The sequence below is a fragment of the Phyllobates terribilis genome, unplaced genomic scaffold, assembly GCF_046119375.1.
Source record: "Phyllobates terribilis strain yellow unplaced genomic scaffold, ASM4611937v1 Scaffold_1__5_contigs__length_1240528914, whole genome shotgun sequence".
NCBI classification, from domain to species: Eukaryota; Metazoa; Chordata; class Amphibia; order Anura; family Dendrobatidae; genus Phyllobates; species Phyllobates terribilis.
Window position 1 is genome coordinate 399,320,417 of NW_027362761.1, and position 16,333 is coordinate 399,336,749.

Consider the following 16,333-nt stretch of genomic DNA (forward strand, 5'->3'; position numbering starts at 1 on the left):
CCCATAGCAGTGTCAAAAGGTTGTTGGTTGGATAGCGGATAATGCTGCCAGTCACTTTGCCACCACCACCCTGTCTTCCATATGGTGAAGTCTCAGTAGCCGTGAGTCTGGACTGCATATTCCTCACCCTGATCTTCCTTCCTCCCGCCATGCCGAGTGCCCGGAGACAACTGATCCCACACTTGGACACTCCAAAGAGCTGTTCACTTTTCCATTTATAGATTCGATCCTCTCGCCCGGTCCACTTGAAGCGGGGCAAGAGGAGATCGCATGTAGCGATACCCAAATTTGAGCAGCCACGGTCACACGAAGGCAATGGTGGGAAAGTGTCACAAGAGGTGGATGATGATGAGACACAATTGCCAGAAAGTCAGGAGGAGGACCAGGGTGCGGAAGTGGAAGAGGAGGTGGTGGACAATGAAGTCACTGACCAAACCTGGCAAGGTGACATGCAGAGCGAGGACAGCAGCACACAGGGGAAGGGAGGCGTAGCACCACAACAGGCAAGAGCAAGCAGTGTGGTGGCCGCAGACAGAAGGCGGGCAACCGTTCCCAGTAACACCAACACGACGGAAGTTGCCAGTACAACTGTTAGGTCTTCCCGAGTCTGGTTGTTTTTTTTAAAGACTCTTCCGATAACCCCAAAAAGGCCATTTGCACCACCTGCCAGGCCAGCATCATCAGGGGTAGCAAAACTAACAGCCTGACCACCAGCAGCAAAGCACCCGACTAATTGGGCCGAACCCCAGGGTCCAGGAACAGTGTCCGCGGGTGACACCACTGCTTCTTCCGCTGTTGTGTGTGCACGCCAATCCCCTGTCTATGGCGCATGCCAAGATGCCTCTCGCCCTGCACCTGTCATTGCACATGCTCAACTAGCACCATCAGCAAGCACGTCCTTGTCCCAGCGCAGCGTTCAGTTGTCCCTACCCCAGTCCTTGGAACGCAAGTGCAAATACGCAGCCAACGCCCCACAGGCCACACTACTAAATTCACACATTTCGCGAATGCTTGTGCTCAAAATGTTGCCTTTTAGGCTCGTGAATACAGAAGCTTTCCACAGCCTGATGGTGGCGGCCGTCCCTCTGTATTTTGTCCCCAGCCGCCACTATTTCTCCCGGTGTGCCGTCCCCGTATTACACAAGCACGTGTCCCACAACATTAGCCGTGCCCTCAACAATGCAGTTACTGGGAAAGTCCACCTAACCACGGACACGTGGACAAGTGCTTGTGGGCAGGGACGGTACATCTCGCTGATGGCACACTGGGTTAACATAGTGGAAGCCAGGTCCCTGTCAGACCTTGGGACGGAACACGTCCTCCCGACACCGAGGATTGCGGGCCCTAGGTCTATCAGGGTTACCCCCACATTCTACAGCCCCTGCACCTCATCCTCCTCCTCCTCCTCTTCAGCCTCCATCTTTAAAATGACAAAATCAGTTACAAGCTGGAAGCACTGCCTCAGCCAAGCGGCAACAGGCTGTGTTGAAGCTAATATGCTTAGGTGACAAACCGCACAATGCTGAAGAGTTGGACAGCTCTGAAAGAGCAAGCAGATCTGTGGCCGACACCGCTGAACCTACAGCCAGACATGGTCGTGTGTGACAATGGCCGGAGCCTGGTGGTGGCTCTGAGGCGAGGCGAGCTCACACATGTACCATGCCTGGCCCATGTGCTTAACCTCGTGATTCAGCGGTTTCTCAAAACTTACCCGGATCTGCTTGTCAAAGTACGCCGCCTGTGTGTCCATTTTAGAAACAGCTTCTGCCACCCTTGCAGTGCTTCAGCAGCGTTTGCAGCTTCCGGCTCACCGACTGGTGTGTGATGTCCCAACGCGTTGGGACTCTACATTGCAGATGTTGGGAAGGATTTGTGAGCAGAAGAAGGCAGTTGCTGACTACCAGCATCAACAAGGCCGTCGGTATTAGGTTCAGACTTGACACATAAGACCTCAGGAGTGGACATGGTTGTCAGACATATGTACCATCCTCCAAAACTTTGAGGATTCCACCAAAATGGTGAGCGGCGATGACGCCATAATTAGCGTCACCATCCCGCTTCTCTCTCTTCTGAAATGCTCTCTGCTCACAATTAAAGAGGATGCATTGCCGGTGGCGTACGATGAGATGGAGCAAGGAACCATTTAGGGTGATTACACACAGCCCAGCCTTATCTCACCCAAACGTGAATTGGGTGACAATGAGGAGGAGGAGGAAGAACAGGAGCTAGTTTCATGTGCTATAGACGGTACTACCTGCACAATTGTCATACCATCTGTTCAGCATGGATGGCCTAAGGACAGGGAAGAGGAGGAGGAGGATGAGGAGGAAAGCATGGTCAGTCTTCCTCTTGGTGAGGACACTGAAGTCTTGCTTTTAGCAGTCTGGCACACATGGCTGAGTTTATGTTACGCTGCCTTTCCCGTGACCCTTGTGTTATCCAAATTTTGGGTGACAGTCATTACTGGTTGGTGACACTTCTAGACCCACGCTACAAGGAGAACTTTATATCTCTTATTCCTGAGGCAGACAGGTCTACTAAATTGGGGCAGTATCAGAAGGCCCTTGTTGCGGAATTATTTAAAAAATTACTATCTGAAAACGCTGGCAGCAGAGGTCACAGTTCATTGGACAACCAAGGAGTACAGGCGAGAGAGACACAAATGCAATCCAGCAGAGGCAGGGGAACACTGTCTAAGTTCTGGGACAGTTTTCTCAGACCCTCCCATCACATAGGCCCTGAGGTGCGGGGTATTCTCCCAAGGAAGGAAAAGTTTCAGAAGATGGTGAGGGAGTACCTTGCCGACCGTACCAACGTCCTCCGTGATTCCATTGTGCCTAATAATTATTGGGTATCCAAGCTGGACACATGGCATGAACTGGCTCTCTAAGCTTCGGAGGTCCTGGTCTGCCCTGCCACTACCGTTTTTGTCAGAGCGAGTTTTTAGTGCCGCTGGTGGAATTATAACTGATAGACGCATCCGCTTGTCAACTGAAAATGATAGCAGGCCGACTCTTATCAAAATGAACAAGGGCTGGATTGGGCCAGACTTCTCAACACCACCGAATGATAGTGTAACATAAATACAGTGTCTTTTTTTTTGGGAGGTCTAACTCTACTCCCATGCACCTCTGTCTTCACACCCAGACATGGGTATGTGCTTCCTGATTTTGTCTATTTGCTCTTGTCCTCCTTCTCTGCATCATCATCGTCCACCACCATATGTACGTCTCTTGCAAGGGGAATTGGTGTTCCTCCAAATTTTTGGCAACCGTTGCAGTCACTGCATACGCAATAACAGTATAGGAGACCCACTCGTTAATAATGGGAACAGCAAAGCATAGCCGACTGATAGCTCTCTAACAATAGCGTGGGCCGACTGCTGGCCCTTTAGGAATTGTAAGGGCTGCCTGATGGCCCTATAAAAATAGTCTTTGTGACTTTCAGAGTCCCTCCATCATAAATGAAACAGGATGTGTCTGATGATGTGTCACACATCACATGGCCAGATAAGGTAGTAAAATGTTAAAATGACATTTCCTGGTGAATGCATTTGTCTTGGCTGAAAGCAATGCAAAAGTGCAAAAACGCATCAAAAATGCTACTTGTGAACATAGCCCAAGGTGTGGAGGAGCATTTTTGTTTTTGGTTATTTATTTTGGCTTATATACAAGTCATTACCCTGGAAAGGATGTTCCTTAACATATTGCCCAGGAAAATTTTGGTTTCGTTTTTGTATGTTTTATTGTGAGTCCGTAAAAGTGGCGTAATACCTCTGACAACGTTGTTGACAGCAGTGATCTGGGAGTCAGAAAATCTTCCAAGGGTCTTCCCTATGCTGTTACCATGTCATTTGAGCACTGTTCCCATCGATTTGGGCAATTTTTAGGCCCTCTGCAGACCGCCGGGGTGAGCTGCCGGAAAAATTCTTGAGTTTTCCATAGACTTACATTGGGCTCGTTAATCGGACCGAGCACTCGAGCATTCCAATTTGCTCGAATTGAACAACAAGTACCCGAGCATTTTAGTGCTCGCTCATCACTAGTGGCTAGACCTCAAAATAGCAGTGCATGCAAGATGACCCAGGAATCTCGCAGAACTGGAAGAATTTTCCAAGGAAGAATGGATGAAAATCCCTCAAACAAGAATTAAAAGACTCTTGGCTGGCTACAAAAAGCATTTACAAGCTGTGATACTTGCAAAAGAGGGTGTTACTAGGTACTGACCATGCAGGGTGCCCAAACTTTTGCATCAGGCCATTTTCCTTTTTGTAAGGTTTTAAAATGTAAAAAATGACAATATTTTTTTTTTTTTTGCCTAAAATAGAAAGGAAATGTGTCATCTTTAACTTTAGCCCTTTTAGACATTATTTCATCAACTTGCTTTTCTGTTCTTGCGCTAAATGGTAAAATCATACTTGTGTAGGGCTAAGCTCCACTGCAGTAGTTTAATATTGTCTGCAGCCACCCAATGTAGCCATCTGAGAGGGTTGTGGTCAATCACTATGGTGAAGATGCGCCTGTATAGGTAAAGCTGCAGCTTCTATAGGGCCCACACTGTAGTGAGAAACTGCTTCTCCACAGTGCCGTAGGCCACTTCCTGGCGTAAGAGCTTGCGGCTGAGGAACATTACTGGATGCTCTTCCCTTTTCCCGCTTACATGGCAGAGCATGTCACCCAGGCCAAATGCACTGGCATCTGTTTGAACTACAAACCGCTGGGTGAAGTCCAGGACCTGTAGAACTGGCAAGGGCAGCCTTCAGCACTGTGAAGGACTACTCACAGTGAGCTGTTCAGTTGACTGTTTGCAGTAGCTTTTTTTTTGGTGACGTCTGTCAGAGGCTTTGCAAGAGCACTATAGTTGCGGACGAACTTCCTATAACACCCTGCCGTACCTAATAAGAACATCACCTGCTTCTTGGTTTTGGGGTAGGCTAGGAGGTGATAGCATTAATCTTCCCAGGCTCTGGTTTCAGAGATCCACCACCCACTTGGTAACTGAGGAGTTGCACCTCCATCATGCCTTTCTTTCCTGGCTTTATAGTCAAACCAACACTCTGGACCTGCCTAATCACCTGCTCCAGGTCCCCCAGTTGTTTCTCCTAGGTGGGACTGAAGATGGCAATATCGTCCAGGGGAGTCGGGGAGTCACTGTGGACTACCTGGCGCCTGCGCAATAGAGCACTGTGCTCAGCCAAACGGGCCCGGGAGGAAACAAAGCGCGCTTCCTGTGAGCCGCGCTTTGCGCATGCGCCAGGAGGTGAGGGAAAAAAATCCACGTCACAGGGACCTGTGATGTGCGGGGAGGGGGGGGAAATATAGTAAATGTGGACATAGGCGGGGAATTGGTGGAATAATAAACATATGGCCGGGGATAGCATGGCGTCCGAGGGACGCCAAGCCTGTGAAAAACCAAGGAGATAAAACTACATTTCTCTGCATTCAGACCTCTACTATGGGCCATACAGGTGTGTATAGATTTACTTTTCTATACCCTGTATGCCCATAGTAGAGGTCTGATAACTCCAGATCTGTGGTGACAGATTCCCTTTAAGCCAGTCAGTGAAAGACCAACTAGGGTTTATCTCTCTGCTGTTTATATTCTTTACCCCGCACCTATCTTCTGTTTCTTTTTAGGACGTAGACGGCATATTCTCTAACAGTACGTACTTAATCCTTTATTTTGTATTTCATGGTTTGTTTTACTTACTCTGGGATCTCTTTCTATTTCAGCGCACTTTCCCTTCTGTAGGTGATTTGCACTCTGCTCTGACCTCCGCTGACGTCGGCGGTCCCGTGACCTGTCACTTTACTAAATGACGTCATGGCAGGTCCTTTCACACCACCGCGACCCATACAACAGACCGGACGCATCGCTGAGGAGACCGGGGGCCATCAGAAGGTATAATCTTTATTTTTTATTTTAAATTCTTTTTTTAACAGGTTCTATGGCAGATGGGTCTGGAGGAGAGTCTCCTCTTCTTCAAACCCGGGTACCATCCGCACATTGAATCGCATAATACCCGCTTGTGCAAATGTGCTCATACGGATATTATGCAATTCAATGCAAGTCAATGGCGGCAATTACGCTCCGTATCCGCAAAATTAATTGACTTGCTGCGTATTTTTCCGCAATGATATTCCGCAGCGGAAATTTCCGCAGCATGTGCTCAGCACATGTAGATTATCATTGGAGACCATGGAGCACGTATTACCAAGCGTTTTTGCTGCAGAAATTCCGTGGCAAAAACGCTTGAAAAACGCATAGTGGGCATGCAGCCTTAGTGTGTTATCTATTTTGCCGAGTGAGTTGATAGACTAGTTGCTGTTATGATAGTGTATCGAGCAGCTGGTTGACTAATCACTGGAAAGTGGCAGGAGCATTTCTCATACCAATGGGCATGATGAGGGATTCATACAGTACGAATGGGGTAAAGAAGGTGGACCTGTCCTGTGCCTCCTTGGACATAGGAGTCTGCCAGTAACATCGACTCAGGTCGGTGATTGTGAAGTCCTGGGCTCCGGCTAAGCGATCCAGCAGCTTATCGATGCGTGGCATTGGGTATGCATCTGAGGCTGTGAAGGCACTTAGCCTCCTGTAGTCCATGCAGGACTCGGTGGTCCGGTCCTTTTTCGGGACAAATACTACAAGCGAAACCCACGCACTTATAGACTTTTGGATCAACTCCCACGCATAATATTTCTCTATCTCCCTTTTTATGTTCTTTTGTACCTCTAGTGAGACACTGTATGCAGGTTGGCGGACTGGTGGGGTGGGGGTGGGGGGGTGTGGTGACTCCCTGTGTCCATAAGGTGGATGGCTAGCTGCGTCTTCTTTGGTACACCAGTGAATATGGTCAGGTAGGGCAAGAAAACCACCCCCAGCTGGGACCTTTGGTTCATGGATAGCTGTGGGTTGAATTTCGTGTCCTCAATAGACCCTCCGTCCTAAGCTGCTGCTAGAAAATCCACCAGGACTTCACTCTTGCCTCTGTCTGGCAGGCTACACACAGGAAGGGCACAGGCTTCCTTGTCATAATGAGCTTTTATCATGTTGACATGGAAAACATTCTGCCTCTTCCTGGTGTTGTCAGTGGTGACCACATAGTTTATGTAATTAAGGCGTTGATGCACAAGGTATGTACCTTCCCAAGCTGCCTGAAGATTGTTCTGGGTCATTGGGACTAGGATCTACACCTCCTAACCCACTTCGTACACCCACTCCCAGGCATTCTGGTCAAACAACAGCTTCTGGCTGGCCTGGGCCTGCGCCATATTCTCACGCACCAGCCGTGTCATTGACTGAATTTTGTCATGGAGCTGCATGACATACTCGATGATGGACATGTTGGGGCTGTTCAGTTCCTCTTCCCAGGATTCTCTTACCTGACCCAGGGACCCCGAGACTCATCTGCTGTACAACAGCTTGAAGGGGAAGAACCTCGTTGAGGCTGGGGGTGCCTCTCTTTAAGCAAAGAGCAGATGTGGGAGGTACCGCTCCCAGTCACGCCCATGGGACTCAACCAACTTCTTAAGCATCTGTTTAGGGTACTGTGGAGACATGGGGGTCAGTGGGTGCTCTCGTCTGCTGGCCCAAGACTGCATGGACCAGGGTTCATCTCACTGAATGCCCGCTCTCCTTTACCGTGGGCATAATACTACTCAGAGAACACAGGGTGAGAGTAAAACAGTGTGGCAATATTGATTGAACCACCAAACAGACAATAACATATAGAACAGTCCCAGCAAATACCCAAGGTGGTACAAATTACAGAGTCTCACCCTTCTGCTGTCTCACCCGGATTAGAGCAGCTGCAACTTCGGGGCTTACGAGGCCGACGACCCCGACCAGTGGCACCCTGCTTTTGGTGGGGACCCACAGAGAGGAGGTAAAGACAACTTAGGAAGCCGACAGTCCATTGAGGCACGTTGCCAAGGTGACCAGAGGGTCACAACCTGGCTTTTCCGAATGTCTCCATGGGGGCAAGTGACCGATGGGTCTCAATCCTGGCTTCCCCAAACGTCTCGATGGGTTCAGTGATGGTCAATGGAGCAGATCTGTATTCTTCCAGCTAGGGCCATGGTCCTTAAGCTTGTATCCTGTAGAATGTCAAATCTGTGTCCCTCTTGATGGAGCCATGGTGTCCTGGCAGCTGTCCTGTAGAGTGTTTCTGGCTGTGGTTTGGTCAAGTTACCCTGATACAGAGGCGGATCCCCTTTTATAGTTTACAGCTCTTATTCAGGCATTTTTCCACAGGATTGGGGGAAGGTGGCAGGGGGCTCATCTCTCATTGTTTGAGTATTTAATCAATGTGCATAGTTTGTCCTCCTCTGTTTTCACATCACAAACATCATTTACAGTGTCAACATTCAAATTCATATGACAATAGTCCATGTGTCTTGACCCCCTCCCAACAGCCCAATCTAGGAAAACCCGTGTCATCGGGAAAGGTAGATGGACTCCCCCAATCCCAGTGGCAGTAAAGGTGTACCCAGGGATAAGGTCTTCAAGGGACACCAATTCAGGATGGGAGGAGGTTTCATTCTTCACCAGTGTCTTAGACCGCCACAGTGATGGTGTCACCAACATTAACTGGCTGCAAGTTGTCACAGACCCTCCCAACCACAAAAAGAACAGCTGCATTAGGCCCCTGGGCCTTGGAAGAGGGGTTCTTCTTTTATTTCAATGGACAGGTGAGGCTGATGTGGCCAGTTTGGTTGCAGGTATAGCACTGGTGGGAGTAAGATGCAGGTCGGGTGCTGGAAGATGGGGCGAGATCCCTCCGACGACTGGCTGGCAGGGGCATTGGGTGTCAGTATACCCCCTTTCCAACTGGTGAAGGCTGACTTTCGCACCTCAGGTGTATGGTTGGCCTCATAGGTGTCAGCCATCTGTGCTGCTTTAGCAGCCTCTTTTGGCTCCCGGTCCATCATAAACTGTCGCACCTCCACAGGGCAAAGAAGAAATTGTAGCTTGTTGATAGATGCTACTGCGCAAGCGCCGCTAGCAGCTCCATTTTGCTGGAGGAAGAAATTTGCCTGCAGCAATATGGCCCCCGCTGCCCGTGCTTACGCAGTAGCATTTCTCGGTTGCCGAGAGATGCTACTGCGCATCGCAACATGCGGCGCCATATTGCTGCAGGCAAGTTCTATTTCCTCCAGCAAAATGGCACCCGAGGGTGCACAGTAGCATCTCTCGGCAACCAAGAGATGCTACTGCGCATGCGAGGGTGCCATTATGGTACATGTAAATTTCATGTGTGGCACATAAATTACACAGGCAGGTCAAAATAGTAGGCAGGTCACTCAAAGTACATTGACCTGTCAGAAGGCAGAAATATGAATACATAAGCAGAGCACCAGATAAAGCCCCTCCCAAAAGGCCGCCCTGAAGCATGAGCATATCATTATGGCAGAAATGAAAATAAAGATTATAAAAGAACCACTGGACTGATTTCATCAACCAAGGTATCATTTTACTTAGTGTAACGGCGCCCACCTGACAGTGTATGTGGTTTACTGACCAAAATCCTGCTGACAGGTGCTCTTTAATGCAAATAATGTTGACATTTCCACATTAAAATAAGGCTTCCTAAGGCCAACATCTTGAACCTTAAAGAAACCCTTCTAGTGTTTATGACAGTAGAACCTAATTCAATCATTAGTAAGCTGCAAATTAATTTCAAGAATTTTACATTTTCATTTTAAAATAGCCACTCGGTTCTATGCCATCAAATGTAGATTGAGCACTGAAGTATGCTATTCACTGGGCTTGAAATATTTTCACCAGATCTAGTATAAATATGTTTGTCATACAATGTCAACTAGGAGGATAGACTGGGATATTGATGGTTTAGCTAACTAATACCGACCAGTCTAACTTGCGACTCCAGACTAGGAGGGTATGTGAGGGGTACAGACAGGGTGGTAGTAGTGGCGAGGGCCTGCAGTTGTTGTGCATTTGCATTCTCACTCTGACCGCCCACAAATAAAATATAATGTCTGGTTTGTCCTGTGCTTTGTATGTTGTGTAGAACACTTACAGTTTTCTGTTGCTTCTCCATCTTCTTTAGGAATCCAGAAGTTAAAGGCAAACAACCACTTTCACGGTCAGTTTCTTTTTTATAAAAAACATCTCAACTTCTTTTGCTCAGTTCTGGTCACAGATACAGCCTCTTTGAACATCACAGTTACAGTTTTCATCCTCTCTTCTGTCCCTTTCTGTCCTGTCCTCAGAGTTAGTGTCCCCAGTACCGCAGCTTTCCAGAACACGATCCTACTTTCCTCAGGTATGTCCCCATCCGTTCTCCTCTCCTTGGGAGTAGTGAAGGCTGGCTCCATCAGTCCTTCTACAGGCCGTAGACCTCGGACGTTTAGGGAATTTTCCTCAGAGTTGCCCGCTTTATCGTTCCCCAAGCTGCCTAACTCTTTTCCCATCATCCGTCTGTATCTCTATTGACCTTCAACCCCCAGGGCCCTGAACTTCTCCTCAGTCTTCCTCCTGCACATACTTAAACGTTACCACTAACTAAGACATCTCTGACAGAACTGATTCCTGACAGGAATAACCGTTGCTCCCCTCTGGCCCAAGCTCCTCCCCCTTTTAATTGGACCAATTACCAGCCGTCTCCGCTGGTTGCTGGGCAAACTACTCCCTTCACCAATGAACTGCCGTATTCACCCACTAATAACGTACACTGAACTTCCTATACTCTAAACTATGGCCTAAATCCCATACACTATTAGGCCCACCTCTGCCTATCAGCCCTATTCTTTCTAACTATCACTAACCAAACACTAAGCAATGTCCTATACTTTCCCTATATACCATATATAAATAACATTATACATTTCATTAGAGATCCATAAACAACAAAAACTGTTTAGTAAGGGAGAGGCACTTGGTAGCCTCGGTCACACCCTTACATGTAGACTAGTATTTAGAATAGTGCTGTCAGACTTAGCTCAATTTTGTCCATTTTACCAATCCAATCTAGGAGGATTGAATGGAACATTGAATGTTTAACAATTTAATGTCTAGAAGAACATTTTATGACCACAGACTAGGAGGATTAACTGGATTTACAATGGTTTTATTCGGCTAAGCACAACCATGTCCATCTTACAACTCCAACTAGGAAGATAAACAGGCACATAAATGTTTAGCAACCTAACTGCAGACCAGTCTATTTTATGACTCCAACTAGGAGGATTAACCTGACTACAATGGTTTCATTCGGCTCAGGCTCACCATGTCCATCCTACAACCCCAACTAGGAGGATAACCTAGGACACAGATATTTATCAACTTAAATCTTAGCCAGTCCATTTTATGACTCAAGACTAAGAGGATCAATTGGACTTATAATGGTTTCATTCGACTTAGCGCAACCATGTCCATCTTACAACTTCAATTAGGAGGATAAACCGGGACATAGATTTTTATCAACTTGAATGTTGATCAGTCCATTTTATGACTCCAGACTAGAAAGATTAACTCGAAGTTCAATGGTTTCAGCCTGCTTAGCGCAGCCATGCATATCTTACACCTCCAACTAAATGAATAAACTGGGACAGAGGTGATTTACCAAATTAAATGCTGACCAGTTCTATTTATTACTCTAGACTAGGAAGAATGACTGGACTTACAATGATTACACCTGATTTAAAGAGGTTGTCCACTACTAGGACAACTCCTTCTCATTCCCCATGTTTGGCCCCGATAAAATAAAAACACTTACAATGGTGGCCAAAAGTATTGGCACCCCTGCAATTCTGTCAGATAATACTCAGTTTCTTCCTGAAAATGATTGCAATCACAAATTCTTTGGTATTATTATCTTCATTTAATTTGCTTGCAAGGAAAAAACACAAAAGAGAATGAAGCAAAAATCAAATCATTGATCATTTCACACAAAACTCCAAAAAAGGGCCAGACAAAAGTATTGGCACCCTCAGCCTAATACTTGGTTGCACAACCTTTAGCCAAAATAACTGCGAACAACCGCTTCCGGTAACCATCAAGGAGTTTCTTACAATGCTCTGCTGGAATTGTAGACCATTCTTCTTTGGCAAACTGCTCCAGGTCCCTGATATTTGAAGGGTGCCTTCTCCAAACTGCCATTTTGAGATCTCTCCAAAGGTGTTCTATGGGATTTAGGTCTGGACTCATTGCTGGCCACCTTAGAAGTCTCCAGTGCTTTCTCTCAAACCATTTTATAGTGCTTTTGGAAGTGTGTTTTGGGTCATTGTCCTGCTGGAAGATCCATGACCTCTGAGGGAGACCCAGCTTTCTCACACTGGGCCCTACATTATGCTGCAAAATTTGTTCGTAGTCTTCAGACTTCATAATGCCATGCACACGGTCAAGCAGTCCAGTGCCAGAGGCAGCAAAGCAACCCCAAATCATCAGGGAAACTCTGCCATGTTTGACTGTAGGGACCGTGTTCTTTTCTTTGAATGCCTCTTTTTTTTCCTGTACACTCTATGTTGATGCTTTTTCCCAAAGAGCTCTACTTTTGTCTCATCTGACCAGAGAACATTCTTCCAAATGTTTTAGGCTTTCTCAGGTAAGTTTTGGCAAACTCCAGCCTGTCTTTTTTATGTCTCGGGGTAAGAGGTAGGTCTTCCTGGGTATCCTACCATACAGTCCCTTTTCATTCAGACGCCGACGGATAGTACGGGTCAACACTGTTGTACCCTTGGACTGCAGGGCAGCTTGAACTTGTTTGGATGTTAGTCGAGGTTCTTTATCCACCATCCGCACAATCTTGCATTGAAATCTCTCGTCAATTTTTCTTTTCCGTCCACATCTAGGGAGGTTAGCCACAGTGCCATGGGCTTTAAACTTATTGATGACACTGCGCACGGAAGACACAGGAACATTCAGGTCTTTGGAGATGCACTTGTAGCCTTGAGATTGCTCATGCTTCCTCACAATTTGGTTTCTCAAGTCCTCAGACAGTTCTTTGGTCTTCTTTCTTTTCTCCATGCTCAATGTGGTACACACTGTTATGATCTGCTTCAAGCACTAAGGAAAGACAGGAGATCTGTCCCTACAATAGAACTAAACTGGATCCCTACGATGTAACGGGGAACCTGATCCTGCGATCAGACCCGCTAAAGTCCTCAGCTAGTCTGTACGAAGACCTATAGATGCAAGGGAGGGATCCCTACAAGATCTAGGGACTGGGATAAAGTTGAATACCTCCTAGCAGAAATTGTAGCAGTAAAAGACAAACACACAACATAGGTCTTCTGACCTCTATGTTCTATCAAAACTAACAGAGAAAGGTAACAGAGCACCAAGCTAGCTCAAGAGTAGTAATACAATGAAGTCCAGCAAGGCCAGGAGGGCGGAGCCGGATAAAATAGGCAAAAAAGGTCATGTGACCAGCAAACTAGAAAAAAACCAACAGGAGAGTTCTAACAGTACTCCCTCTTCTAAGAGGATCCTCCGGATCCCCTAGGCCCGGGCTTATCAGGAAACCTCCTGTGAAACGCTCTGACAAGTCTGGAAGCAGAAACATCATCCGCCCTCACCCATGAGTTATCCTCGGGTCCGAAACCCTTCCAAGCGACGAGATACTGCAAACTCCTTCTATACCGTCTAGAATTTAGGATGCGGGAAATTTCATATTCCCCGTCCTCCACCACCGGAGGAACAGTGGATTAATCTTCCAGTAGGTAGGAATCTCCAACCTAACAGCAGATTGGTTAACTATTTGAAGCACATTAAAGGGCCCTACAAACTTGGGACCCAATTTTTTAGAAGGAATCCTCAATCGCAGATTCTTAGAGGACAACCAAACCATGTCACCAATAGCAAATGAAACCTCTTGCCGTTTCCTATCAAAGTACCTCTTAGATTTTTTGTTAGCCTCCTGAAGATTATCACGCACATCCGTCCAAACTCTCTCCAAATCACCGGAAAAACTCTCCTCCTCAGGCACAGCCGAAACCAATTTGGAGAATGACCCAAAAGACGGATGTCTCCCAGAACAACAAAAAAAAAGGCGAACACCCAGCAGAAGAGGATGTATGGCTGTTAAGAGCAAATTCAGCAAGTGGCAGAAACTCAGATCACCCCTCTTGATTGTCTGCCACAAAGCAACGCAAGAACTGCTCAACATCCTGGTTCTTTCTGTCTGGCCATTAGACTCTGGATGATATCCGGATGAAAACGACTGTAGCGCCGGCGTCCCTGCCCTCTGTTAGGCAGGGACTCTGTTCCCCTCACCTCTCTGCTCCGTGCCCGGCGTCCTCCTCCCGCTCTGCTGGCAGCACGCGCTCCTTCCCGGCCACTGTGCTTAGGGCGCGCGCGCGCGCTCTCCCTCCCTCTTAAAGGGGCCGCGCGCGCCGTCCTAAGGAGTCCCCGGCCAATGGCCGGAGGACTTCACCATATATAAGGCACCTCCTCCAAAATGGAGGTGCCCGAGCAATGTTGTTGCACTGTTCACTACTCTGCTTCAGCCCTCAGGTCCCGTTGCCAGTTACCTGCCAGATACCTGCCAGATTCCTGCCAGCTTGCTGTCTTATTCCTGCCTGATATTCTGCTACCTGCCTGCTAGCCTGAGGTCCAACGGTCTGTCTTACAACTCCTGTCAGTCTGTCTAAGGACCAGCTTGCCCGCTCACCTGGGAGCGCACATCAGCTACCTGCCTGCTTGCCTGAGGTCCGACGGTCTGCCTTCCAACTCCTGTCAGTCTGTCTATGGACCAGCTTGCCCGCTCACCTGGGAGCGCACATCTGCTACCTGCCTGCTAGCATACCTGGAGGCTCCGCCGTCACGTGCTGTGACCACCTGCCTGTCCAGTGACTCCTGCCCGCTCACCTGGGAGCGCTCATCTGCTGCCTGTCTGCTAGCCTACCTGGAGGCTCCGCCGTCACATGCTGTGACCACCCGTTTATCCAGAGACTCTCGCCTGCTCACTTGGGAGCTCACGTCTACCATCAGCCGCCACAGGTCGTACCAACCCTTTACCCAGAGACTGCCCCGGTCACTTGCCGTGACCATCTGCCCGTTCATCCAGAGACTGCCCCGGTCACTTTCCGTGACCATCTGCCCGTTCATCCAGAGACTGCCCCAGTCACTTGCCGTGATCTCCTGCCCGTTCTTCCAGAGACTGTCCCGGTCACCTGCTGTGACTGCCTGCCTGGTCGCCACCCGCTCCCTTACAAGGACCGCCCCCTTGTATAGTAGCTCAGAGGTTCCGCCTCCCAGACCCGTTACAACGACAAATGAACTCCCAACCTGTCACAAAAGGCACGCCAAAAACGAGCCACGAACTGAGGTCCCCTATCAGAAACAATGTCAGTAGGAACGCCATGTAGTCTGACAATTTCCTTGACAAAGGCCTTAGCGAGTGTCTTAGCGCAAGGCAGTTTGATAAAGGGAACCAAGTGACACATCTTGCTAAAACGGTCCACGACCACCCAGATGACCGGTGAAACCTTCAGAGGGGGGAAAGTCAGTAATAAAGTCCATAGCCAGATGTGTCCAAGGTGCACTAGGAACCTCCAGAGGGCAAAGCAACCCCGCAGCAGGAGCATGCGAAGACTTAGATCTAGCACACACAGTACATTGACGCACCCACTTAATGACTTCCTTCTGCCATCCAGGCCACCAAAAACTGCGACCCACAAGTCTCTTGGTCTCAGAAATTCCTGGATGACCTGCCAACCGAGACTCATGACACTCAACAAACAAATTTCTCCTAAAGGTCCTAGGCACAAACAACCTCCCATGGGGAGTGTTAGATGGGGCATTCTCCTGAGCTTTAAGAATCTCATCCTCCAAAACGGAGTCCAAAGCAGCAATCACAACACCTTCTTGTAAAATGCTCTCCTCCTCCTCCTCAGCACCGACCATGGGAGAAAAGCTGCGAGACAAAGCATCCGCTTTAACATTCTTGGTACCCGGGATGTAAGTAACGGAAAAATTAAACCGCGAGAAAAAAAAGTGCCCACCTAGCCTGACAGGCATTCAAGCGCTTGGCAGCATCAAGATAGATCAGATTTTTATGATCAGTGACCAGTGTTCGAATGAGAGTTTAATAGCCAGCAATTCCCGATTACCAATATCGTAATTAAGTTCAGTCTCAGAAATTTTTTTTGAAAAAAAGGCACAGGGATGTACTCCATCCTTGCTTTCCTGAGACAACACCGCACTGACCCCCACAGAAGAAGCATCAACCTCAACCAAAAAAGGCTTAGTCACATCAGGCTGCATAAGGATGGGAGCAGAGGTGAACCTCTCCTTTAGAAACACAAAAGCTTCAATGGCCTCAGAAGTCCACTGAACCGCATTAGCACCTTTCCTGGTGAGATCGGTC